This window comes from Lichenostomus cassidix, chromosome 4 (assembly GCF_008360975.1).
Source record: "Lichenostomus cassidix isolate B80296 chromosome 4, HeHo_3.0, whole genome shotgun sequence".
In the NCBI taxonomy this organism is placed as follows: domain Eukaryota; kingdom Metazoa; phylum Chordata; class Aves; order Passeriformes; family Meliphagidae; genus Lichenostomus; species Lichenostomus cassidix.
This window is the reverse complement of record NC_139484.1, coordinates 51,637,778-51,664,506: the sequence shown is the minus strand read 5'-3', so window position 1 is coordinate 51,664,506 and position 26,729 is coordinate 51,637,778. Positions and strand designations below refer to the sequence as shown.

The window sequence follows — 26,729 nt, the reverse complement described above, 5'->3', positions numbered from 1 at the left end:
ATTTTGTTCATTAGACCAACTTGATAAAGTTAGCAAAGGAAAAGTTTGGTTTTTTTTTTTCTCAAAAGCCTTTTTTCAGAGATAAATAAGTACTAAAACCTCTTTTCCTGAATTGCTGGCTAGGGAGTAAAAGCTGTGAAGGGCTCCTTCTCTGCACCCTGTTTCTGCTTCTGCACTTAGCAAGACAGCAGACTGCAAGGTGTAAAAGTTTCAAAATCACTTACCACCATTAAATTTATACTGTGATACTGCAAATGTTAATTGCTAGCTGGTGACTTGAAGATCCTTTCTGCAGTGCTTCCACTAAACATTGCAATGAGTCCTCTTGAGAATGGTGACCAAAGGACAATCAGTCTCAGCTCATGTCCTCCTTCTCTCTGTTGTCTGCTTTCCCCAATGTCTGAACATCTTGTCAAATTTAATTCAAGTCAAACAAGACAGAAACAGGGGTTAGAGCCATGTTTCCCAATCCAGCATATTTATTTCAGTAATGAACAATAGCAAGATTGTTTTAGAAATATATTTGATTCTTGCTAACAAGTAGAAACTGGTACACACTGCTTACAAGTTTTTCCACATGCATGCAAGTTTTCGTCAGAATCTTTTCAATAGGCTATTTCACCATATTTTAAAAACAGACATTCACATGCAAAATATGGCTTTTAAAGTCCTGTGCAACACTAAGACATCACAGTCCAGTCTTACATAATGCGTGAAAATCACTGCCACAACTTGGAGTAAACCATGTTTAAAGATTCTAAAAAGTGTCAAGACAATTGTTCCAATTAAATTTCTGTTATGTATGGGAAATTAATCCTTTAATTCCCAAGAACCAATTTCACACCAAAATAGGCACAAATACTATTCTAGAATTTTTTAACTATACCCTCTTTCTGATTTTACCCTATTTGCTGTGTTATATCTAAATTTAGGAACATATTGGCTCTGTATAATAAAAAGAAATAGAAAAATCCTGAGATCATAATCAAAGTAATTTCCTTTAGTGCTGAGAACCAGAAAAATGCATAGGATAAAATGACATTGCTATAGCACAGGAATCTGAAAGGTCTGGAGTAATTTGTACTCTCTAATTATTATCAGAGTTTGCAGGAGCACACACCATGTCTTACAGATTATAGAAGATATCTTCAGGTTTTATCTTCTGATATAAAAGTAGGAAAGTTCAAACAGGTCCAAAATCCTATAAATAACAATACTGTATTACAGTGTTCTGAGAATGTGTCAAGTCTTGAAGAGCCAGATTGTGATCCTGGCTTTGTGCCCACACCAGGAATTATGAGGCTGTTCAGCATTCATACTGCCTACATTTGCTGCCTATATAACTGCTAGCAAATTTGGAAGCAAGGAACTTCTGTAGAACCATTGGTTCACCCTCTTGGCAGGTGGCTAGAGAATGGTCAACCAGAAAATTGACCATAAGTGGCATAGAGCTCTCCAGTCCACAGGAGCTTTGTGAAGTATCAGCTCTAAATACAGGACTGATACATACTGGCATATTTCTCTACCTGAAAAAGAGAGTGGGAAAGAAGTGTGAGAACACAGAACTATGTGGCTTTGAGTCATGATGAGATTTTTTTTTAGGCTTATACATTGTCATTGCTGTTACCCTATGAGTCAATTCTAACTTACTCCACGCACTATAGGGAAATAATCCTCTCCTGACTCCTGGTATGTACAGTTCCATCTGTCCTAATAAACGAAAGAGGAAGGTTGGTTAAGAGCTAGACCTCTGTTCATCTACACCTGCTTTTTTTGGTAATTCTTTCCCTAGTTATGCTTTAGACTATTCCAAATACCTCTCTTTAGGACAAGGCCTGCACAGACTTTTGGAGACAGTTTTCTTCATGGGCTGATCTCAAAGGTCTATGCAAATAAAACTCTGCTAGATTTCCACCAGTTTTCCCTCCATATATTTTACACATATGGTCCTCACAAACTAATCACACACTCACCTGTCACAAATCCATGTCACGCCTCAAAACTTCTAATAACAGGATCTTCTGAGTTTCCTAGTATAATTTACTCCTCTAGGAACCTGCAATGTAGTTTTCACATTAGTTCTGGCATTTTAGTCTGAGTGAAGGTGGGGGAAAGCCACCTGCCACAGTCCCCCAGACGTGTTAATTAAAGGTGATCTCTCAGGGCCTTCAAAGTTTGGCTAAAAGACAGAATCAAGCACTGTGTAGTGTGGACCTGGTAAAGCTGTGCAAGACTGGCTATCTCTAACCAGCGTGGGAATGAGCTAGTCCTTTTCACTTGATCTCAGAGACTCAGAAACTGAGTTCTCAGAGACTTTTCCTCCTTGACTATTTCTCACCAGTACTGTGAGCATAGTCACGTTTCTGTCCATTCACTGGCCATTGTTACCTGTCTTTCCCCTATTCTTCGTCTACTAACTTCTTAAGAAAAATACCATTAGTACAGCATTGACCTGGGAAAGCAATTTGGTGAATGTGGGGATCCATAAATACAATTCATAATTTTAAAAAGTGGGCATTTACATAATTTTGGGGATTTTTTAGACACTGTTTATCATATTCTCCTTCAAATGCAGTAACAGATGACTGTAACAACTTCTAGTGCTATTGTGAAGGCAGACCTCTCTTTATAAGCTGAACACTCCAGTCGTCTTCCCACTCATTACATCCTACATGTTGTCAATCTTAGTTTCAAGAGTTGTCAATCAGAATTGCAGGGGGTGATATGTGTAGTATTTTTTAACCACACTAAGGTGGGCATTTCTTTGATTTTCCTTTATTCTCTTGATTGCAAAGTGCAGTATGTGTCTTGAATACAAGCAAACACAAAAGTACATAGAAAACAGTATTTTGAAAATTGAAAAAAGAACTTTGGTACAGTGATCCTTACAGCTAATCAAAGTCTCATTGTAAGCCATGATTATTTTATACAGTGGTTCCAGATATTATAAATACCTCTTTAGGCTTAAGGTTACTCATTTACTAAGAGCAATTATGAAACATTAACAAAAGGAAGAAAAGAAATGTCACAATAATTTGTTGAAGCACGTTGTAACTTTTACAGTTATATCAGTATATGTAATCAAAATGCCAGTAGAAGAAATAGAAGAAAGAGAAGGAGAAGGAGAAGGAGAAGGAGAAGGAGAAGGAGAAGGAGAAGGAGAAGAAGGAGAAAAAAGGAGGAAAGGGTGGCACAGGAGTGGAAATAAAGACTGTATTAAATGTGTGATTGACTCAATATGCAATTTTTTATGTTTTAATACTAATACCATAATTTCTGATATTGTTATAGACATACAGATATATCATATAACACTGTAAATGACACGAAAAAAGCTGTTCTTATTTAATTCTCCTATGGAATTTCTGTGAAAGATTTTTTTTTTTGCTGCTTGAGGGAACACATTTTTGACAAATCTTTCAACTCAAGAGGTTTACCTGCTGCCATTGGTATCAGAAAATGGCAGTTTCACTTATCCTTATAAAGCCTCTGATGACATGTAATTTAAATAACTTGCCAGACTTTCTGAGCTGGTTTGTCTCAAAGGCATTAAGACTGACCAGTCGGTGATCTATTATAGTGTTACAGAATTGATACTATTTCAGCAGCAGTAGATATAGCACTAAAAGACCTCAGTAGAGAATAAATGAAAACAAAATTGCTCATTCTATTGTGGTGCTAAAAATTATTTGCTTCCTGTCTTCCCCAGTAGCTGAACCTTTTTCAGTGACGATTCATGGTGATTCAATGAGGTATTTCAGCAACATCACTGATTTCTGATTCAGACCTGAATGACTTCTTGGATTTTATGGGATGACCAAGAAGTTAAGCACTGATGGTAGATATTACATCTTTAAAAAATACATATGTACACAGTTTGAAATAGCAAAAGCATTCATGTCTGACAAATGTTTGTAATAAAAACATTTAGATACTCCTAACTAGAGACACTATCAGATGCTGCTAAAATAACCAGTGTTGCACAATACTGAAGGCAAAATTAATGACTGTCAGTCACTTCTGTGTTTCAAAAAGCCTTATCAACTCTAGCTTTGCATCTTTTTAAAACTCTTTTCTGGGCCTCAGAAAGTACTGACTTTCTATAATGGGGTATTATAATTTCTTTTCCAATCCTTGATCCAGAAGATACCAGGAGAATTGACTAATTTTCTATTTTCCTGACTGCTGTTTCCTGCAAGGACTCTTTGAACTATAATCCATTTTGTGGCTAATTCTTGGATTTAATTCCCTATCTATTGGCATAACTGATGAAAGGAAGGCAGCCTTCCAAACTCCTCACCCTGTTAAGGGGCAAAGGAAGTTAAGTACACAAAGAATGCAGGTATGATACAGATGAGGTTTCACACACCAGATTTTTTGACACTGTCTTGGACTTTCTCAGCATTTTTATCCACAACTTGCTTTTCAAGGTTTCATTGCTTTATTTGTAATAAGAAGCAGATACCTGTTCCCCAACTAGGGAATGGTAGATGCAAAAATTCTCTGATTACACCTCTGTGTCATCATTCTCTGCATGTCACATGCAGAAAAGATGGCCAGTTCTAATACAGCTTCAGAACAGAAGGAAAATAATAGCTTATGTGACCAGAGCCACAAAGTATGAAGTACTTAAAACATACTAAAAGTGTGGACTGGAGCTAATTTCCAAGCAATAGCTCAGAGGCTGGTATTATTTTCATACCTGGTCTGAAATGTTCCTGACATCAGCTGGCCTTGCCTTTCTAACTTTTGAGAATTACTCAGAGATTTTTTGAAAAGGCCCTATGTAGCAGCTGGATTTCAAGTTCAGTGAGATGCCCATGCATTGCAGTAAGGGAGACTTAAAGCAATACAAGAATATGCAAAATTAAGTGGATGTTGCACATTCTTTAACTCATTCCCATTCTAGAAGGCAAAGATAGAAGATGAACGGGATGATCTTCGTCTGTCTGGAATCAAAGTATGAGTGAGAAATAAGACTTCAATTTGTTGTTGGTAGCTGTCTGTAATAATCTTCACAAATCCAGTACCTGTGTGGAACAGAGCTGATTAAGACTTCCTAGAACTACACACATACCCTAGAGTGCTTAAATAGAAGGAATTCCTGTTTCCATTTACTGAGTTATGGCCCAACCTAACAATAAATAAACAGATAAAAATGGCAATTTTTCTATTAAATTTAAATAGAATAACTAGAAATATATTTAAAAGTACTCCAGACTGGTGTTGCATCACAAAAGCAAACCATAAAACTGCATATTAACTTTTCACTCCATAAAAAAGAGAAGAAAGTGAAAAAAACCCCAAAAAACCATAGGTACTCTTGGAGAAAAAGAAAGAATAACTCTTAACTATCTGTCCAGATCCAATTGCAATATAGTATGATTCTTTTTAACCCAACTGAATTGCTTCCTGTTTGTGTTTCCTTTAAAAACATGGTTATACAGATACTCCGTAAGTATACTGAGAGACAGCAAGTCTTTTGCATTTTAAAAATCCAGGGGAAAACCATGTACTGGAAAACTGATTAAATCATGAAGGTGACAACAATTTCATCAATTCTATAAAAATTTCATATTTATATAACAATCTGTGAGCATAGGCAATTTTGAATCCTAACCAAATCATTCAGCGTGGTGTAGATTGTGAGAAGGAGATCTTTTTAATGTAGACTCTATGCCTTTCTGCACTATTTTTTCCCTCTGACAAAAGCACCAAGTAAGAGAAGGTTCTCCCAAGTACTAAAATAGGCTGTAGCAGAGAAATTGGCAAAATGATGAAACACATACATGCCAGATGGCTGTGTTTCCATGTTCCAGTAGAAGGGTGTTATAATTCCATTCTTGACTGCAGTTCTTTGCATAAAAGACACCAAAAATAGAATGTATTGGCAAACCATATTCAACCATAAATATCAGTTTTAGGAGTCCCAGTACATAAAAGAAAATGACTGCTACATCACAATTATTTTAAATGTTTAACACCTCTTTAAAATAAAAAAAAATAAATGCATGCGGCACAAAAATCTCTCTAAAGCTATCGAACAAAGAAGCAGTACAGCTTTGAGTTTGAGCTCACAGTCTTTTTTTGGGATGTTGGGTGTCTTGTTAATCAGAGCACACTTATCTCTTGAGACAACTTAGTGTCTCTTGAGACAACCTAGTAAGCAAAACAAAATTTTCCTTTTTAAGAAGTGGCTAGCTGTTCTTTTTTGCACACCAATTTAAATAGAAATCCAGAAAAGGATTCAACTAAGCAAGAGATTAAAACCTACATCTCAGACCTATACTTCCTACAAGGGCTGTTCAGCCATGTATACAGGTATTTCCTGACCTAAACAAGACCATGCAATTTCTGTAGCATAGCAGACAAAACACTTTGCATATGGCCTGAATTTTGAGATCATTCCATACCAGAGATACACTGAACAAAAAACAAATTTGAAAAGTGGGCTGTTTGGAAGTTTAGCATTGGGTTCTTTCCTGCCTCTAATTCTGGCCAAAGCCCTTCTTCTCCCTCTTAGACAGTGTAAAAGAGATTTGGTAATCCAAAATCAGGGTTTCTCTATTATGAATTCATGCTAACAGAGACATTCTGAAGTGTTGGTTTGAATGTAGGATTTAATTTCAGCTTTAAAGTACACTTTGATTGTCCAATATGAATCTGACCATGAATACTTTATTCTAGTGTCTAAAAATTCATATTCTATTGTTAGTCATATTTTTTCAACTGTATTTTAAGAAAGGAGTGTTTGAAATGACAAGATTTTCCACAACACAGGAATACTTTGAATTTGTTACAGACACACGATTTCTTATGGTTAAGGAAATTGAAAAGGAAAGAAGTTTACAGTTTACAGTGCATGTTCCCAAAAGTTAACATATTTTTTTTTCAGTCTAATCTCTGTAAATGAATGAAGAAAATGTTTCTTTTTAAAAGACAGCCATGAATTATACAATACAAGATGAATACTAGTAAAATTTACCACACTTACTGAAATAAAATTTCTTACAGAAGTTGGATAAGGGGAAAGTACAGAGATAAACATAATTTTCTAATAACGGGCTAAAACAAGACAAAAGTAGGATTTGGGGATAAAAACTGTGAAAAGGAATTAACAGGGAAGTTAAAAATACAGTAAAGACAATGGAAAGAGTCACTTTGAAGTTTATTATACACAGTATACAGAAAAAGTGGTCTTTGAAAATAAGATCCCCTTCTGGAAATAAGAACTCACAATAGAAGTAAATTGTCATTTAATTTTTCTGTGTTGTATCAGAGCTGCATTGAAAATTGAAAAGTAAAGTGTTTTGAGCACAAGAAGCTAAGTAAATACATGAGAAGTGAAAGACATTGACACCAAAATATCTTCAAAAATGAGACAGTGCACATAAAAAACCCACCTACGTTATGCATGGTTTTGTGCAGGAATCTTTGCAGAATTAACTCAAGATATGAGAATGGTGATTCAGGGTATGTCTCCTCAGGACATCACTGCCACACAGATACAGCTGACAAGCTACACTGATCTAAGTCACCTTTGCATGCTGTCAAACAACTTAGCACTCCTCTTCTCTCTGCAACTCATCGACTGTTCGCACTGCTTGTATGTCAGTTTGCTCCTGGGCTCTCTTTCGAACTGTCACAGCTAATTTTCTCTCAGGGAAACTTCGGGTGGGGATAATTTACTCCAAAGTAAACTGACAGACAGTGTGAATAAGATTGCAGCAGGTCTGTCTGCACATCTGCACCACCACACTCACACTCACAAACACACACACTCACACACATGCATGTACACACAGAGTTGTCCACCACAAAGCCAGCCCTTCACTGCCCAACAGTTCTCATATCATACTGCCAGACATGCAACACACATATTAGGTACAATCGTATAAAATTACCACTTGTGGAATAAACAGTATTTTAGCCTTCCTCAGGCACTGCAAGGCCTTTGGGGATGGATGATCACAGCAATGTAGGTCACCTGCCATACCAGAAACGATACAGCTACTCTTAGTGAAGTACTCAGTCCAGATCAGAAACCCTCTATCTGTTCTATTGCACCGAATACATTCATATTTAGAATATCTACTCCTGTGCCTGGAGCAGTACAGCAGGGTTCATGAAAGAAGACAGGGTTCTAGCCTGCTCTATGCTGTGCATATACACTGGTAGTTCCTCAAATGTAATATGTAAATTTAAAGATGTAGCAGTTTAATATTCATCTGGAACATGCTCCCAGTGCAGATGCACTTGTTGGTGTACTGTTGAATTTTTTTCAGTTCAGAACACAAAGACTTCATACTGTCAGTGTCATACATAAAATATTGTACAACCTTTTAATAAAACACATCTCAAAGTTATTTACAAAAGAAGCTACTATCTTCCAAATACTAACACTACCATGAGAAAACCCTACTGAATACATGATGAGTTTTTCATTCTCTAACATATTTTCCTATTAACAGCATAGGGAACTGGAGGACACAGGCTGAAGAGTCTGAACACACAGTTCATTCATTGAATGAATTTCTTAAAAAATCAGGTTGTATATTTAATATATTAATATATTTAATATTTAATCAGGTAGGGTCCACTGGAAATAAATGTGCATGATAATACATTAAAGACATCATGATAGGATTAAATGAAGATTCTGCAACTATTTCTATGTATATGAGTACTTACATTTTAAATTTTATCTTCTATTATTGGTTTGTATTTACATTTAGCAAGCACATAACAAACTTGTTACCAATGTCCTCACTCAAATACATACACCTAAACTAAAAGTTCATTTTTATAATAAAGGTTGTATTTTTCATAGGAATAAGATAGTATCAGGCTCAACACCACTATGCCTATAGCCAAATAATTAGTGTTGCTTCCATTTTTTCTAAAATTTTTTATATGAAAATGACAACAATCTGAAACTAGTTATATAACTAAAATACTGCCAAAATATATTTTAAATAATTTGAATACTTCCCATATTATTTATCTTCTTTCCCTAGTTACAGGAAAACTTTACAATGCTTAGATTGTAAAAACAGATGAGGGGAGGAGTAAAAATCAATATTTCAGATAATGGGTCTGAAACATATTCTATTGTGGCAGATTTTCTCTTTCCTTAGAGGAGGGAACAAATGAAAAGAAAAGAAAAAAAAAAAAAAAACCAACCAAACCAAACGAGAAATAATAGTGAGAAAGCAAAAAGTAAAAATGCTTGTTTCAGTCTTCATGGCTTTGACACTACACTGGCTTTCCCCCAACATTTTGGCAGAGCAGTGTGCGGAGGCAGAATTCTCTGCACACTTCTAGGACATACACTTTCCTTAGCCAACTGTGCTGGGGCTCAGCAGCACCCTCACACAGCCAGCACATGGTCAGTGTTTAAAGTTTACTCTAAAAAAGACTACTCACTAAATTGAAGGGAAATCAGTGCTCACACCTTGAAGATTTCACTCAAACCTACCTTAATTTAAATCATTGGCTCAGCAAATTGAAACATTTCAATTATGTTTGGAACAGGAAGCCACTCCTTCCAGCAATGCTTGAAAGAGACATTTCTTCTTCCTTTCTTCCTTCCCTTTGAAATCAGTTTCTTTCACCATAAGAAGCATGCTGGAAAATTGTGAACTGCAAAGAATTACTAAGATAAGTTAGTGAAAGAGGTGGGAATAGAAATCAGGAACTCTAGGCCTTATTCATGTGCCTTGAGGCTAAAAGAGAATTATATCATATGAGTTTTCCTATATCAGACACCCACTATTATACATTACAGAAAAAAATGCCTCTAAGAAATTTTTATGGTAATCCTTTTTCCTTGATTGGCAATGCCAAGATATCAGCATCTTTTAAAAAATGGAATAAGAAAATGCTGTATATTCCATGCCTCTTAATGTTTCAATCTATATAAAGAATTCTCTAAGTTTATTATACCATCTACCTGATTTGAAGGGGGAGGAATTAATGAAATGACAAAATCTAGTGAGGCATGTCTCAAAAACTTACTGATTAAATTACTTGTTCTGTCACAGTAATGATATTTGAAAAAGCCTTTGCTGGGATAAGAGAACAAATTTTTCATCACAGAAATCTATCTGTGGGGAATTATTTGCTATAATCTATATTCAATATATTCGTTCACAACTAGAAAAATAAAGTACCTCTATAAAATAATTCTTTAAAAACAGAAGAAGGTAACAGCAAAGACAGTCATTCCAAAAGCAGTAGCTGCTTCTGGTCATTCAGGCTCAGAATAAAATTAATCCTTATGAGACTTTCACGCTGCCCTGAAAAAGTTTAGAGCATATTTTTTATATATATATATATGACTTAGACAGCAATGATTTGGATGTTTTTTCTTCCTTTGACATTATTAGGGTCATTTGTAAGGCCTTTGGTCTTATGATGCAAAAGTAGGGAGTTTTCTACTGCCATCTGTTGATGAATTGGAAATAGAATTGAAGTCCAGAGGAGAGCAAGCTTTCTCCCACCATCCTTTGGTGAGCAACAGGAATTGAAGATTGGAAAAAAGTCAGTCTGCATTAGCTTTCCCTGGGAAGCCCTCCAGGACTCATCAGAATAGTATGCAAACTCCCAATGACATGGAAAACAATAAAAAAGTGTTCTGTTTTCTGGTTAGGGCTTTGCTCAGAGGTCATGTGATTGATCTTATCTTGCCACCAAAAATTTTGTGAGGAAATTATATAGATCTGATTGTAGGAAACCATCTTAGCAGTAAAAGAGCACTGTGTTAAACTGGCAGAATGCAGCAACAGAAAACCTAAAATCCATTTTGACGTGTCCTGAAGACTTCAGAAGGTAAACTAAAGGTGCACTGGATTGAAACTCTGTTCCAAATATGCATACGTCTCACTGTTACTACATTGCAAAAAGACAAAGCAACCATACATATTCAAACTCAGTATTTAAAGGACACTGATTCTAGTTGATTAAGAACGTTGTTTGGTAGATAATTTTTGCAAGCACGTAAACTGAATATGTCTACATTTGTATTCATTGCCAATTCTGGACAGAAATATAGCAAGATTATTACTACAGTCATGGGGGGTAGGAATTTTTATAAACATAAATCCTTAATATATGATCTTTGCAGAGAATTATAGAATTACCTTCTGTATTAAAATCTGATTTATAAGAAAGCACAATTTCCAGAAGTAGCCTAATAAATCTACTTTTTCTGCTCGCTTTGAGAAGCATGTAAGCTTCTCCTACACTTTCTTCAGTACTCACTGTAACTTGATTTAATATTCATCAGTACTTCTACATTGCTAGGAAGGACGTAGTCAATAGTCCATATCTTTAGCCTTTCTGGAAAAAAAATGAAAAGCTTTATGTAAACCTCTTTAAAATTTTAAAATTAACTGAGGCTAGTAGAAATCCATTCCAAGTTCGAGTTTAATAGATGTAAGGTAGTACAAAAAATTGATATCTAGCTTCAACTGCTCATTAATAGAATGAAGTATATTGTGTTATCCTTGAGGGAAGTTTATTAGTTTCTGTTCTGCTCTCTGCTTCACTGGTGATGTGACACATATCTCCAGACTTATTGGCTGGGAACCGATGATTTAGAAAACTCATGGGGTGGTTAGTGTTCATATAAACAACCAGCTAATTTGCTCCTGGGAAACTTTTTCATGCCCAGTTGTCAAAGCCTTGCAAGGCTTATAGAAAACTAGGTTTAATCAGTGAAAGAAAAAATTAATCTGAAATTAAAATTGAAGTTCCCTTTCTGAAACTCAAATACTTCACATAAAACACAAAGGACTGATAATTTTGAATCTGAATGATCATGCATTCCGTGCTGCAAGCTGAATACTGATGCCCTTGTAAACTGCTTAGACCATGTGAAAACTTGGTCAATAAAGCACTATCAAGTGACCTGGCCACCCAAGAGCAAATCACCTCTCCAGGATAACTCAACCTGCCGACATCAGGCTACAACTATCATCAGGGAAACAAGTTATTTGACAAAGGATGTTGGCTTATTTAATATATTTTACTGTGAACACAGAGACAAATCACTGGTACCAAGCTTTCCTGGACAGTGTTGTCTTTTTCTCCCCCATCTCCCTTTTTTTTCCCGCACTGATGTACTTGCCCATCTTCTTTCCTTCAGTTTGTTCCTGCTGGCAGTTTGCTACTCTGGGCACAGAGCCTCAGTTAATACATTCATTGGACTGTACTATGTTCTGTACTTCACCTTTAATACTGGCACATCTCTCCAGTGAGAGCAGCATTGCTCATTGGGAAACACTGAGCTAAAGGGCTAAAGTGCAATTGTTGTTTTACAGCACATAAACCAGGGGCTGATGCGTTCTTCTGGAGCTTTCCCCACGTAACTTACTGGATTCTCCTATGTAATGTTGGTAGATTTTTCTCTGGTTTATATCTCAGTTTAGTACTTTTATCTGAAAGAACATTGCATGTTAAAAGGCCCAGAGAAGGCATTTAATTTTTCTAGGCTTTTTAAATGGAGGTTGAATTTAGATGTCCTTGCAAAGGCCAAGAGGGGGTCCATGAAATTTCTTTCTGATAACCTGATAGAAAGATACAAGTAAAAGCTTTTGATTTTGAAATTCAAATCCAAATACTATATTAAAATATGGTTATTGAATCTGCTTCAGTATTTTTCTCCATGATGATTTTTCTTCACTAATTTGCCAGATGATGGGTCTTTCTAGAATAGAAGACACATTTCCCCAGAATGGCTAATTCTTTATTTGTCTAAGAATTACAGCAGCTAACAGCCCAAATTTGATCCATATTTGCTGCTTTTCTTTATTGTATGTGAGATGCATAGTCTTGCAATATTTTCCTTATTTCCTCTACCACTACCTCCACAACACAGTAACCTTCACACTGAATGAGAATAGCTGGATACAGCTTCCTGCATGGCTTCTCAATTGCTGGCAATTTAGTTGGCCAGATGGGGTTTCTGTGGAGAAATGTGAAGGCTAAGTGTGCCCCTGCAGAGCTCTTGGCTCCTGCTGACTCAGCAAGTTAAGGACACAATCAAATAGCATAACTTCCACCTCTTTTCTACCCTTCTTTACAGCCCCTTCTATTTTTCTTTCTCCCACTCATCCAGGACTGTGCCTGTACAACTATTTCAGGTGACACGCTTTTTTTTCCCCAATTAGGATCTGCAGTAGCTTGCAATTAAGGTAGTCTTTACTAGTCTCACTCTAAGTTGCTACAGGGAAAATGTGAAGTCACAGAGACTACAGAGAGGCATGAAGCTTTAGCAGACGCACGAAGCAGCAGCTGTGTGTGTAGATAATATGAAACTGTAGGACAGAGCTCTTCAGCCAGGAATGGAGGATAGTGCAGTGTCTGCATATTGTCTCTGTATGAGTATCAGAGTGAGGCATCAGTTGGTTTCTGCTCTTACTGAGACTAGGAAAGCATTAAGAGCAGGAGCAGCAGCTGAGATATAATTTTTTTTCCAGAGAAGCCTTAAAATAGACTAAGTGAGGGCACATATTGAGGGAAATGAGATTTAAGCTGCATTATAAATGGAAATGTCTTCAAATGGCATAATTTTGAAAATGTGCTGAGGCACCAGTCCTTTTAAAAGTCATGGGAACATATTCATTAACCACTCTAAAGTAAAGGAAAGTCCCATAATACAAGCTTACAACTGATTGACTTTAGAATGCCTTAAAATGGCACATAAATATTTTTATAAAGGAGAGACAGCTCTGGGAAACAAAACTCTGAAGAAAGCCAGCCAGTAAAACTACACACTTTATCAAGAATAGGCTACCAGCAAGTGATATTTTGGCCACAATATACTTGTACATCAAAAATGAGAGTCTAATTCTCTGGCATTCTTCTTTAAAATGGAAATATGCCCTTTGTTTTAGAAAGATATGTTCTTTTCTTCAAAAGTATATCTCAAGTTCAGAAAAAACCAGCCACAAGATGGGAGTACTTTTGTCTGCCCAGCTTACAACCAGATTTAATGAAGAATCACAAACAGAAATCTTCCTGTTGCAGTTATAAGATTTTTAAAGCAGTATTTCATGACTGATTAGTCCTTACTTTGGCCCAGAGTTCTTTTTTTTTTTTAAATCAGCAAGTCAAAGTGGCAGCAGCCTTGAATGGCAGTTTTGATGAGAGCACATGTGTAGTGAGAAAGCACTGCTACATGGCCTGCTCTCCATCTCAAACCTTAAATTTACAGCATGAATGAGGATCAGTAATGATGTTTGCATTCTTCTACACTCATTTAGTTGGCATATAATCCTTTCTTATTAAAACCAAAATTGTTTTCTAAAAGCTGTTTCTGCTTTTAAAGTACATATAACAGGAACCAAAACCAACCAAAATTATTTACTCCAAGTCCTTCTACTGATGAATCTGAGAAAATTGACCATGTTCTGTATTTTGCTGATAAATAATTATGATGTCCTATTGACAAGTCTTGAGGTTTGTGAAATTTTACATCAGCAGCTATTTGACAAATATTTTCTTGCTATAATCAGATGACCATATATATATATATAAATATATTCTAATATACACGTTCAAGCATATGTATATATCTTATACAGGAATCTCTGAAATGGGGTCTACGTAAATAGTTTTTCTGGTATGACTTTCTTCCATTTCCCTCAAGTGGAAGTCAAGAGAAATAGAAGTTTATTTCCATTTTGAAGTTTACTGCTCTGTGTCATCAAGGTTCTTTCTTCTTACCAGACATATGCAACACAGTGGATATGAGGCTTGCTCCAAGTTGAAAGGGTAGAAGTTTTGCTGTAACCTAATAGGTTATTTAATTGAATATATGACTTTAAATAACTTTTCTGAACTGCTAATATGTTTTATGTTATATATTCCTTTGAGAAAAGCAGAGATATCCCTGAGTGAAGGCAACTTATTCAAGTCTTTTCTTTCACAGATAAGTTTATAGAAAATATTTAGTTATTGTATCTGCGTTGCCTCTCTGGACCTGACCCCTTCCTCTCGTGGAATACATTTCATGTCTAAATCTTCCTTCTTGCAAGTCTTTTCACTAAATTACATTCCATCTGTGAAGCCTACAAAGCCTTAATCATGCCTTCTAACAAATGCTATCACACTTATATAGCAAAAGATGCCCAGAGAGAATCATAGAACATTTGGGAACTTCTACCATCTGTGCATCTCCCACTTATGCTTATTCAAGAGTTCTTCCCCACACCCCAGTTGCTTCTTCCCCAAAGTGTTGCATACCTAAGTGCATTTCCTTATGTAGAGAGAGGGATCTTTGCTGTCCTCTGTCTGCAACAGAAATTACTATATGCCACATAATTATATTGAAAGGATATTTTTAGGGTCAAAAAATTAAATGTTAATTTCATAGTTAGAAAATTATGAAATGAAGCTCTAGGTGCAATCATAGTTACCTGTACTTGTGGAGTCTCACATAGCCTTTCATTAGAGCCTACTTGCATCATTTTACAGAACTGACCTTCTCTGATGTTAAATCAAGGCAAACCCCAATGTTTCATAGTGTTATAAGTTTTATTTGAAAGCTGGAGACTGACACTCACTTCCAGCATAGAATGCCCCCATGATACCACAGAACAAAACATTTTGATTGTGATTTTACCATATCTGGGTTCTTAGTTGAAATCATGAGACTGTTTTGCTGAAGAGTGAGCATTTCCAGACACAGCTTATGTCAGTGAGTTTTGGCTTGGATATGTAAAAGTATGTAATTCTAAGTATTCCTCAAAAATATGGATCTTAAAGACTCAAATTAGATATACTAAATCTATGGATAGTTTTGACCGGAATGTCTGTTGTACCTTCCCATTTTTAATACTGGAATCATGATAAGCCACATTATAATACAATTTTTCACAAATTAAATAAAGATTTTAGATTTTTTTATACAATGCAGTGATATACATCATAAAAAATTCCATTTGGTAATTCTGTGTTCAGGATGCTGTTCTAACAGCAATAAGTGCAATAAGTAAGGCCATGAGACAAATACTGAACATGAAAAAATAAAGGTTTCTTATTAAGTCCAAACTTACACATTTCTTCCTTGTAATGAAATAAAAATATATATTAATGTATTCAATTTTGTTCTTTATTTATTTGAATTTCTTCACTTGCTCTTTCTTTCTTTCTTTCTTTCTTTCTTTCTTTCTTTCTTTCATTCCAAATTGAAATTCAGCACAGAAAGAATACACAAACTTGTAATTGGATTGTAATCACAGAAGAAAGGGTATGCTGAAATTATTATTCTGATATTTTCTAACTTCTGAGTGCTGTATTGAGTACAGTGTTCATGTTTGACAGTATGAATAGTATTCTTTATATTAGTTTTTGGAATTTTACCTTTTTTTTTTGCCTAGGTCATTTCCCCTCCAAAACCAAAATAAACAAACTGGAAAAACAACAAAAGTTAAGTCATATGTTCTGTTAGTGATACGTACATTGGTTATAAGGACTGCATAATTTTGATCTGCTAAATAAACCTTTGCAATTTGAAATAAACATGTATATTATTACCATTTTTTAGAGAGAAAATGAACAGGATAATTTTATGGCAAATTTCACAAGGTTTTTTTGACATCACTCATACCTGGAACAGTCAATAACATTTCTTCATCCTTTTCTCTCTATTCGGATCTAACTTTGATTCCTCTGTGTTCAAACATGGCAGCTTCCTGCTCACATTGTTATGTCCTAGAAGAGAGGTCACATAATACCAGAGTATTGTAGTTTCTGGACAAAGAGATGAAATTGTCTATAGAATATTAGTTAACCACATGTTGGGCCACACAAAATGTGAATAAAATATTTGAGGAATTTATTCTCTAAAAATGTAAAGTCCTTACCACTCTTATGTAAACGCAGTATTTTAGTGTATGGCAATTTCAACATACTTGGATGGAGATATTTTAATATTCAGACAAAAAACTCCCAAAAGTTAGCCTCTTAAAAGCTAAAGTTCATAGTGAAATGAATAAAAATGCTGAAAATATTCAAATAAGATTGCCTTTAAATTTCATCATGGGTAAAATAATCTAGCTTCATTATCAGATATCATTGAATCAGTCTGGCTTTTTTCAAAAATTTAAATATAACTTTGGAATTGTAAAGAAGTTATATGCTAAAGCTCAGTAAAGTAATAAGCAACAAAAAAAAGGTATATATTATTTGAAGTGTCATGAAATCATAATAGTTATCATTCTCACTTATAACTTCCAGAGGAGTAATAATACCAAGTTAAGTTAATAATTTCTTCCAAGAATGACACAAGATGAAAACTAAAAAAGTTTTCTTCTCAATACCTTGCGTTCATAAACTTTTTGGAGCTGCAATAAATTAAATATATCCTCCTTAAGTTACACTATGAGTAACACAGTGCCCCTCGAGAAAAAGAAAAATACATGTTTTGTACAAAAATGCAAAAATGTTTTTAAAAGAAAAACAAGTTAATAAATAAAATACTCATAATTTTAAAAATAGCTTCACCCAGCTGTGCTGATTCATTAAAGTTGGAACTCAATCAGCTTTCTGAATTTTTTTTTCTCATTTCTCCCTTATAAATTTTTTACTGTATTTGTTCACAAAATTTTAAAAAAGTGAAAACACTTATCTTCACCCCTCTATTATTTTATTTCTAATCTTCTCATTCTGATCTATCTCTCTAAACTTCTCTAAGGCACTTGATAGAAGAATCTTCATGGAATGATTTATTCTAGTATATGGATTTTATTTGTTCATCAAGGACTATATATGTATATACATTATCTGTATATTCAGCTTGATAACATCTGGCAACTAGTAGTATTGCTTATCATTTGGATTGACTATTGACATTCTGGATGGCTCTGTTCTTGTAACTGCCAAATCCATGTTTACAGAGACTTTTTCCCTGTTTTTTCTTCTATCTGTGTATTTGTCAATTCTTTGAAAGTGTGAAGTTCCTTCTGGTCACATACAGCTCCTTTTGTTCTGGAATGATCGATTTATCTTCACTTTCATTGCCCTTCTTCTAATATAATGCATTCAGACATGAAAAGTAGTGAATTTTCGGATGAAAATGTAGATGATCTATAGGGTATATAGACAAGTATATAGACAAGTATATAGACAAGACAGACAAACAGACATGCAGTAGTAAAATTGATGATAATGTTCATACTGTTACACCTTGTACTCTTTAATGAAGTGTCAAATGCAAACTTTTAGAAGTTATTCAAAAATTGCTAAGAAAGCATTGGCTCCACTTTTGCAGAATGTGCAACAAGCACAAAAAATAAGTAAAATTATAATTATTTATCTAAAGACAGCCAAATAAATTGTGTACATTGTTTCAGGCCCCAACAGGGATTGTGATATTGAAATGAACAAAATGATCAATGAAAACAAAGTCGTAGAAGAATTATCATATCTGAAATTAAATTAATTCAAAGACTACAAAATATTCTGAGCCAATAGCTCAGATAACCTTCACTGCAGAATCCTGAAGAAATTAATGCATATATCTGAAAAATCTAGAACAAGGATTTTTAGTAAAGATACCAGAATGATAACTTATGGAAAACAGAAAATGGCCTGCCTACATTTCAAATGGGAAAAAGAAAAGAGGAAATAAATAACGTCCCAATATGATTTTTAGATGGGTTTAGAATGCAAAGTTTCAAAATAAATTTTGAAGCTAAGAATGAGTAATGGCACAGAATCACAAAATCACAGAACCATTTAGGTTGGAAAAGACCTCTGAGATCGTCAAGTCCAACCTTTGAATGATCACCATGATGTCAACCAGATGATTCTAATGATTCTAATGTTGCACTTTTCTGAGTGTCACGTCCAGTCATTTCTTGAGCACCTCCATGAATGGTGAGTTCACCATGTCCCTGGGCAGTCCATTCCAATGTTTAACAACCCTCTCTGATGTCCAACCTGAACCTCTACTTGTGCAGCTTGACTGTATGTCCTCTTGTCCTGTTGCTGGCCGCCTGGGAGGAGAGGCTGACCCCCACCTGTCTAAAACCTCCTTTCAGGCAATTGTAGAGAGCAATAAGGTCTCCCCCAAGCCTCCTTTTCTCCAGGCTAAACAACCCCAGCCCTGTGCTCTCTCAGCCACTCCACAAAGGATTTGTGCTCCAGACCCTTCCCGATCTCCATTTTCCTTCTCTGGACCCATTCCAGCACCTCAGTGTCTTTCTTGTACTGAGGATCCCAGAACTGGATACAGCATTCGAGGTGTGGCCTCACCAGGGACAAGTACAGGGGGACAATAACTGCACTGGTCTGCACAATTCTTGATAAGAGTACAGAAGTACAGAGTACACAGATGTACAAAGCAACCTTAATAAAATCTATCTAAATATATTAAAGAGTAGATAATACCATATATCGGTATCTTTCTTTAATAATTTATATTCTATGCAAGGAAATAAATCTCATCTATCTGGACTTCAAAACATTTTTTGACACTGTCTGCTATGAAAAGAATTACTGAAGACTGAGAAGATAAAGCATTGACTAATCAGGAGAGGACAACAGATTGTGTAAGGTGCTTGCACCATTAGATGGAAGCTGCTAAGAGGGTCTTTATGAGGTGCCTTGCAATACAACTTTTTGATATTCAAATTAAAAATTAAATCATAAAACTTTGGAGTATGCTGCTGAAATTTGCTGGTAAAGCAAGTCTGAGAACCATCAAAATCAGAAAAACAAACAGGAAGAATCAGATTACTTGATGACTTCTATAATAGAAATGGGATTAAATTTAATGGTACAAAGAGAAATGTAACTAGATTTTCAGCCAGAAAGTGTGAGTTCATCAGCTGGAAAGGACTAAGAAAAATTAAGATGCAGCCAATCTACAAGAGAAGAACTATTAGTCACCCGAACACAATGTAGTTATGAAAAAATGCTAATATGAAGTACTAAACAAGATATTTCTGGGTTAAAAAAAGAGATGTTTAACACTACCCCATGAGGTAGAGTACATCTTCATGATGAAAATCATGAACAATTCCTGTCCTCCACATTAAGCAAAGATTCACTGAAAATGTCATTAAAAATGGAGTGGAGGTAAAGGGGAAGTTCATCAGCATGATGTCAGGAACGTAGAACTTAATTCATGAAAGAAAATTGAAAAATCATGTGTTATTTTGCAAAAAAATCCCCAGCCCTAAGATGAGAGAAATCCCATCTGTAAACACATGAACAGGTAAAAAGAGCCTGCAGATGTTTATAATGTATCGAACTTTAAGATTAGTATCAACATAAGAATTTTACATATATATACAAATATATATTTTAAAGATATGCTTTTCATTCAACATGAGTCCTAGCATTAATGGAGGATAGGACTCAGCACCCAGGAATGCCAGTTTATTCTGTGTCATAAACATGGTCTCTGGGGTCAGCAAAATAACATTTACACCAAGTGTTTTAATGGCATGCATTTTGATTCAAATGCACATAATTTTCTTCTTCGCTCCTCTGCTTAAGATCTACATGAATGCTTTAAACATCATTCACTCACTAGGTGCCTAATGCAAAGCTTATTTAGTCAAAGTGCTTCCATTGACTTCTGTATGCTTTGGATTAGGTTCTATATCCTTACCATAGCCAGCTGCTGCAGGCTGCAGTTTTATCATAATATTAGTCTGCTTTTCTCTTTTCCCCACGATCTTAAGAGGGAAAGAAAGAGGTATGCTTTGGCTCTCCCTGTCTGTTCTTTAATGTGCTTAGATTGCAGTTATTTCCTGCTGAGCCCTGGATGAGGTTTAGTTTGTTGGAGAGCAACTTTTTAATCATCTCACAGAATGAATGAACTAGAAGATGTGTCAGGCTTCTATCAGAAGATGAAAAATGTAGAAACTTATCAGTACCTCTATTTCTCTAGATATATTGTAGGTCATAAAAACCCACTCTGTACAGTACTTATTACTCTTATAAAGGACACTAAAAATGTAATTATGCAAAGGATGATCACCAAGAAACTTTGCAAAACAGCTAAAGCAGACATAAAAATATGGCTGGCTGTGCATGGCAAAAAGTGCAAGTGAGACAGCAGGAGAACAGATGACTTCAAAGCCAGGGCCTTCTTCAGCTTCTAACTGTAATTTTGACTAAATGCCAAAGCTGTTCACTAGACCTATGCAGTATAAGCATGGATATATACATTTATGTTTTAACTAGTTCAGGGAAAGACGCAAGTGACTCCACTTCATACTTTCTCTTGCTCACCATTAACAGTAGATGGAAGCAGGTGAACAGCCCTTTTTTCAGTGAATAGTCATGCCTCTGATAGGGTCAAACAGTGGATTAAGGAAAAATTTTGTCTGCTTCTGCATTGTACAGCTGAATAAGGCTTATAGCAACATGACCTCTAATGATTCTAATGTTGCACTTTTCATATAAAAAGAAATGACAAGCTTAACGTTATAAAATATCTAGTAAAGCAGTTTTAAACATTGCAGAACAAAGCCAAATAGCCTGTACAATAGGCAATCAACACCTTGATTACATTCTAAATTACTTTCCTTGCCACCATATTTATTTCCCTAATATAGAACAACTTTTTTCAGCCAGAGAGCAGTAATTGTTTTGATAAAGCAGACAGAAATATTAAAGCTCCCAGAAAAGTGAGTATATGTGTAGATTTATAAATTTCATTCTAGATATAGTCAATAACATGTATTGGCATTACCTTACAGAAAGGAATATATCTGCTCAGAATTCAATTATCCACAACAGGGTTTGAATTCTAATATCAAGGTTCTTCTTCAGAACTTCTCAGAGTTGCCATCTTACTTGGGTATTTTATCTTGAAGACATGTCAGATCTTTTATACTCTCCTGAATTATATTAAAAATAAATTAAAGCTGCAGAGGGTGCACTAAGAATATTAGACAAAAGATTTTATGCTCTAGTGATTTTCATTTTAAAATGACAGAAAACTTTAATTTACAGAAAAATTATTTGTAGCATCCTAAAAAACCCAATAAAAATGTAGCACATAGAACTGAAAAATCATATTAGGTCACAAAGTCTTCAAGAGTATGTAGAAGCAAAATGGCTACAAAGTCTGTGTACTCAGTTTAGTACATAAAGTATCTGACAGAACTAAGTGAGCACAAGCTTGAAAAATATCTGTGTTTCAATATATCTATAACAGTTTAGTATATTTTACTGCTATCCATCAAATTTCATGACACAAGACTTTTCTTTGTATGTGTAGTTCTCTGGAATACAAACTTGTTTTAAAAGCTTCAGAATGAGCTTTTCTGACTTTCCAGCAATCCACCAAATAAAGCAGAAATGACTGCCACATATTTAAAGACAAGTCTTGAGTTGAATCCAGAATATATTTTCAAAACTTAAGGAAATGCAAAACTATGGTTTAATGAACCTAATCTGGAAACAACCATTTTTTAGTGGTTTGCCTGGGTGACTGAACAGGTCATTGTACTTCTTTTTATCTAATGGAAAGAATTTACAAAGCACTTTGAGACCTTCGGTGTGCTCACTGCTGATACCCACCTTGGAAACATTATATTAAAAAAAAAAAAATCCCAACATTATTTCCCAAAGTAACTGTGCTATTCTCTGCTAGTGAATCTACATGCATACCAACTGTACACATTTTATATTTTCAGTGACAATGAACACATTTTTCTCTCTTTGGCAGTGTTACCTGGTTCTCATACATTTCATTTAAATTAAGTCCAGCTTTAATTATCTCCCCTCAATGTCTCATTGTATCTCTTTATGTAGAATATACACTAATGACTCATAATTTCCCCCTATTTTTATAGGAATTAATGCAAACTGACCATAATTTTTTCTATAGTTTACTTTGCACGTAGAGAAAATGAACAATAGCCTAATTTAAAATTAAATCTATAAAATAATGGGGCTGGGTGCAGCACTCATTTATATCCCTGCAAATCCAGAAAAGTTATCAGTTGAATACGAAATATAAATTTAACAAAATCTGCCTCTCTTCATAAAAATTCATATGATATTTTAGGACCTTTCATTAATTTTTCCTTCTGATTTTAAGCATATTCTGTCTGTCATTTCAGCACGATTATGAGTGGTTAGATTTTTTTTGTCAACATCTGGGAAAAAACCCAAACAATTTGTAAATGGCCTTTCATGAGTAATTCTATTGCAAAGAAGGGAGGAAGGAAGGAAGGGAGGAAGGGAGGGAGGAAGGGAGGAAGGGAGGAAGGGAGGAAGGGAGGAAGGGAGGAAGGGAGGAAGGAAGGAAGGAAGGAAGGAAGGAAGGAAGGAAGGAAGGAAGGAAGGAAGGAAGGAAGGAAGGAAGGAAGGAAGGAAGGAAGGAAGGAAGGAAGGAAGGAAGGAAGGAGGGAAGGAAGGAAGGAAGGAAGGAAGGAAGGAAGGAAGGAAGGAAGGAAGGAAGGAAGGAAGGAAGGAAGGAAGGAAGGAAGGAAGGAAGGAAGGAAGGAAGGAAGGAAGGAAGGAAAATCTCAAAGTTAATAATTGTGATTTATAAGGAATATATATGAATATATATATATGAACTGCAAAAAATCTTAGTAAACAGAATCACTAAGGCTTGGCTAACTAAATTTTCTTCATTGTTTATAAATGTGAGAACTCAGAAATGCTGATGGAATCATGCCTATGAAAGAACCTTTCGTTTGGAGCAGACTTCAGACATGACTATAACATTGAGCAATTATAATCATGTGAGATTTAACCACTGTTATCCAGAACAGATTAATTCTGCTCTGTCAGTAACTTTTATGGTGCATTATCTAGCTCAAAATTCTCAAAGAGAGTAAAAGAGAGAGGATTTAAACAAAGTAACTGGTTTCATGCTTAGCTAGCATTCAGTTAAATAAGCACAGATGTGGGTTTTATCTGCTTAAAAGCAAATCTGTGGGTTTCTTATTTAAACTCTTAATTTTTAACGTCCATCAGAAAGGCTGCTGCTGCAATGAATAATTTAATCACTGCTGCCTATTACATGCTACTACACAGCAAGCATATTTGCAAAGCTGTGAAAGACACCGGCCAAGTGTCAGCACTCCCTGTAACTCAGCTGGGCTCCCAGTATATTCGCTGCAGGGAACTCAGGGAGCTCCGAGGCGGCCAGAGGGCAGCTGTGGTAGGGAAGGGAGTGAAGAGGTCACGACAGAATTGCACCAGATCAGCAAGACACTTTAGAGAGATGAAAGGTCACCGCGGGCTCCGTGCTGCTGTGGTGTCATTTCAGCTGCTTGTCCCTTGGTGGAGTTCTCGAGTTAGTTTCTCCTCTCCGTCAAATGGCTTTAACTGATTCATGTGGGGGTTCTGTCCTTGTTTTTACCCTGCTTTCGAATTTTCTGTCATGTTTACTGTATTTAACCTTTTCCACGTATTATTATGAATACGTTACTTTCAAGCCAATATGATTTTTCTTTTCCCTTCTGAAGCTTCTTTTTTCATTTGTGAGCGCAAATAGTAATATGTAATATGTATTTGTTAATGCATGCAGTGGTATGGATATGTAAATAATCTGTCTCTCTTTAACCAGAGATGGATTCCCACTGCAAATCCCAGAAGTAATTTTCCAGTGAGAGCCACCGACATTCCTAAACTGAGAAAACCAAATTGTCCGTGGGCTGCGGACGCGAGTTCGGCTGCCGGCTGCAGAAGCCGGGCTCAGCCAACACATGAAGACAAACCAGCCATTAATTATATCTGCATATTTTAACGATGACCCCTGTCTTTCCAATCAACAACTACAACAACAACAACAAAGCCTCACTGCAGAGCATCGGGAGCTGGGGGGGGGGGATGCAGAGAGCCGGGGAAGCTCCCAGGCTGCTTTAGGATTTCCCCACGTACAGCAGGCTGCGATTGTCAGCAAGACGGATTCCTTCCCACACGCAAGATGCCACTTCGGTGGCCTTATCAGATGTTCCCTTTAAGGACACAAGCTCCTATTTCCCCTCTGTATATCACCAGCATCTCGGGCTATTTTATTTATTACAGACGATTACATTTGTGATCCCTCTTCCCACTTGATCTCACCAGATCAGGAGGACAAATGCCGTGTGGTGTCTGAGCGCGTGTGGGCGTCTGTGTGCATCGGAGGGGGGGCAGCCGGGGAAGGGGGGAGTTACACTGCGCAACAGATTTGCCCGAGAGGGACAAACCTCCCCCGCCTGAAACAGCTGGGCTCGTTCCTCCCGACACCCGGGGAGCTGCGGGCGCTCGGGCCGCGGGACCGGGAGTCTGCGGGGCCGGGGAGGCGGAGAGAGGCTGCGGGGGTAATTCTACTCTCTCCCCGCTCGAACGAGCGGGATGCGGGGGGGCGCGGGGGACACACGGCCAGCACAGCCCCGTCCTTCCCCCCCCGGCAGCCGGGACACGTGGACCGGGAACAGCACGGCCATCCACCATGCAGCGCACGTCGGGCCCATTTCCCACGCCGGCCGCCTGCCCTGGGGGAGGAGGGGAGGGAGGAAGGGAGAATGATAGAAAAGGGGGGGCCGTTACCTCTGCTCCGAAAGAGGAACCAATCCACTGTGAAGGACGCAGCACTCCCGAGCAGGAAAGACATTGCACATTCAGAAAGAGATTGCATGTGAAGACACTGCAAAAAAGAAAGAAAGGGGAGGGGGGGACTGGGGGGCGCAGACCGCGCGTGAAAGGCATAGTGTGTGTAAGAGAGGCCAGAGAGGGTAGGAAGGGAAGGGGGAGCAATTGCACATGGCAAGAGAAAGAAATCACTCATTCGCTTGAAAGAGGCTCTCGCAAAGCAGACCGTAGTAGAAACAACGGGGAAGAGACGCAGGCAAGAGGCGAGCGTCCATGCCGTGCAACAGCCCGGAATCCGATTAAAGTTTATGGCGGGGAGGTTAAAAACGCTCTTATCCCGCCCCTTCCCTGGCGAATACATTAAGTTTCCTGGCTGCGTTTAAAAACACAAAGGGAAGGCAACAGCGGGAGCTGCGGGTCGCGATTGTGTTTCCAGTGCAGGGAGCCAGTGTAATGCAGTATGCTGGTATTCCTACGTACTGGCATGTCTGGATCTTACACCGTGAGCAAAATTTCCTCCTCTCGGAGCTCCAGAACAGCGAGGGGGAATTTTGATAAATTCAAGTTGCTTGGCAAATATAATAGGGATTTGGTACTAATCCTACTTAACCCGCTGCGAAGATGCTGCGCTCCCGAACCCCCCTCCTCCGTCCGGGACTGCGGCGGTGAGCACTGAGCCTGCGCCGAGCTGGGCTTTCTCGCTGATGCTGCAGATAGAAAGCCGAGTGTCTCCAGCATCGGCGGGGGAGGGTTTTCGTGTTCTGGCGAGGCAGGGAGAGCGGCCGGGGCCGGTGCCAGGGCCGGAGGAAGCGCCGGAGGAGCAGCCCTGCAGCCCTCCGGAGAGGGAGCAGTCCCTCCCTCCCTAGCGCCGACTCCATGCGGCGCGGCTCTGCCCCTCTGTGTCTTTGGACTCCTCAAGGAAAGAGGTGGCAACCTTCCCTCCCCCCTACAATCACTCACCGCCCCAAATGACAAAGACACGCTGTGACCGTTGCTTTGAACCACCTCAACATATCCGGCCGCTTTTCGCTCAGATATGTCATCGCGATGAAAGAGAGGCATTTCGCTACATTCGTCTGCATGCGTTTTTAATTCAGAATAGCCATTTATAACCAGGAATGCACACGCATCACATACAGAACCCGCAACAACTTGTTTTCCCACAT

At 37.2% G+C, this 26,729-nt stretch overlaps 1 long non-coding RNA gene across 3 annotated transcripts; it reads right to left on the bottom strand.

The window, feature by feature from the left end:
• Positions 1 to 430: 430 nt before the first annotated feature.
• LOC146438480 (uncharacterized) lies at positions 431 to 26,485 on the bottom strand. Of its 3 annotated transcripts, none has more exons than XR_014851790.1 (5): positions 25,522 to 26,485; positions 21,716 to 21,863; positions 16,616 to 16,719; positions 9,479 to 9,642; positions 431 to 5,030 (listed from the first exon to the last, which is right to left on the bottom strand). It is a non-coding gene; the product is annotated as an uncharacterized LOC146438480 (long non-coding RNA). The 3 variants fall into 3 exon arrangements; XR_014851791.1 differs by having other exon boundaries at positions 434 to 1,526; positions 25,522 to 26,483; XR_014851792.1 differs by lacking the exon at positions 21,716 to 21,863 and having other exon boundaries at positions 25,522 to 26,482.
• Between the last annotated feature and the right edge of the window lie 244 nt (positions 26,486 to 26,729).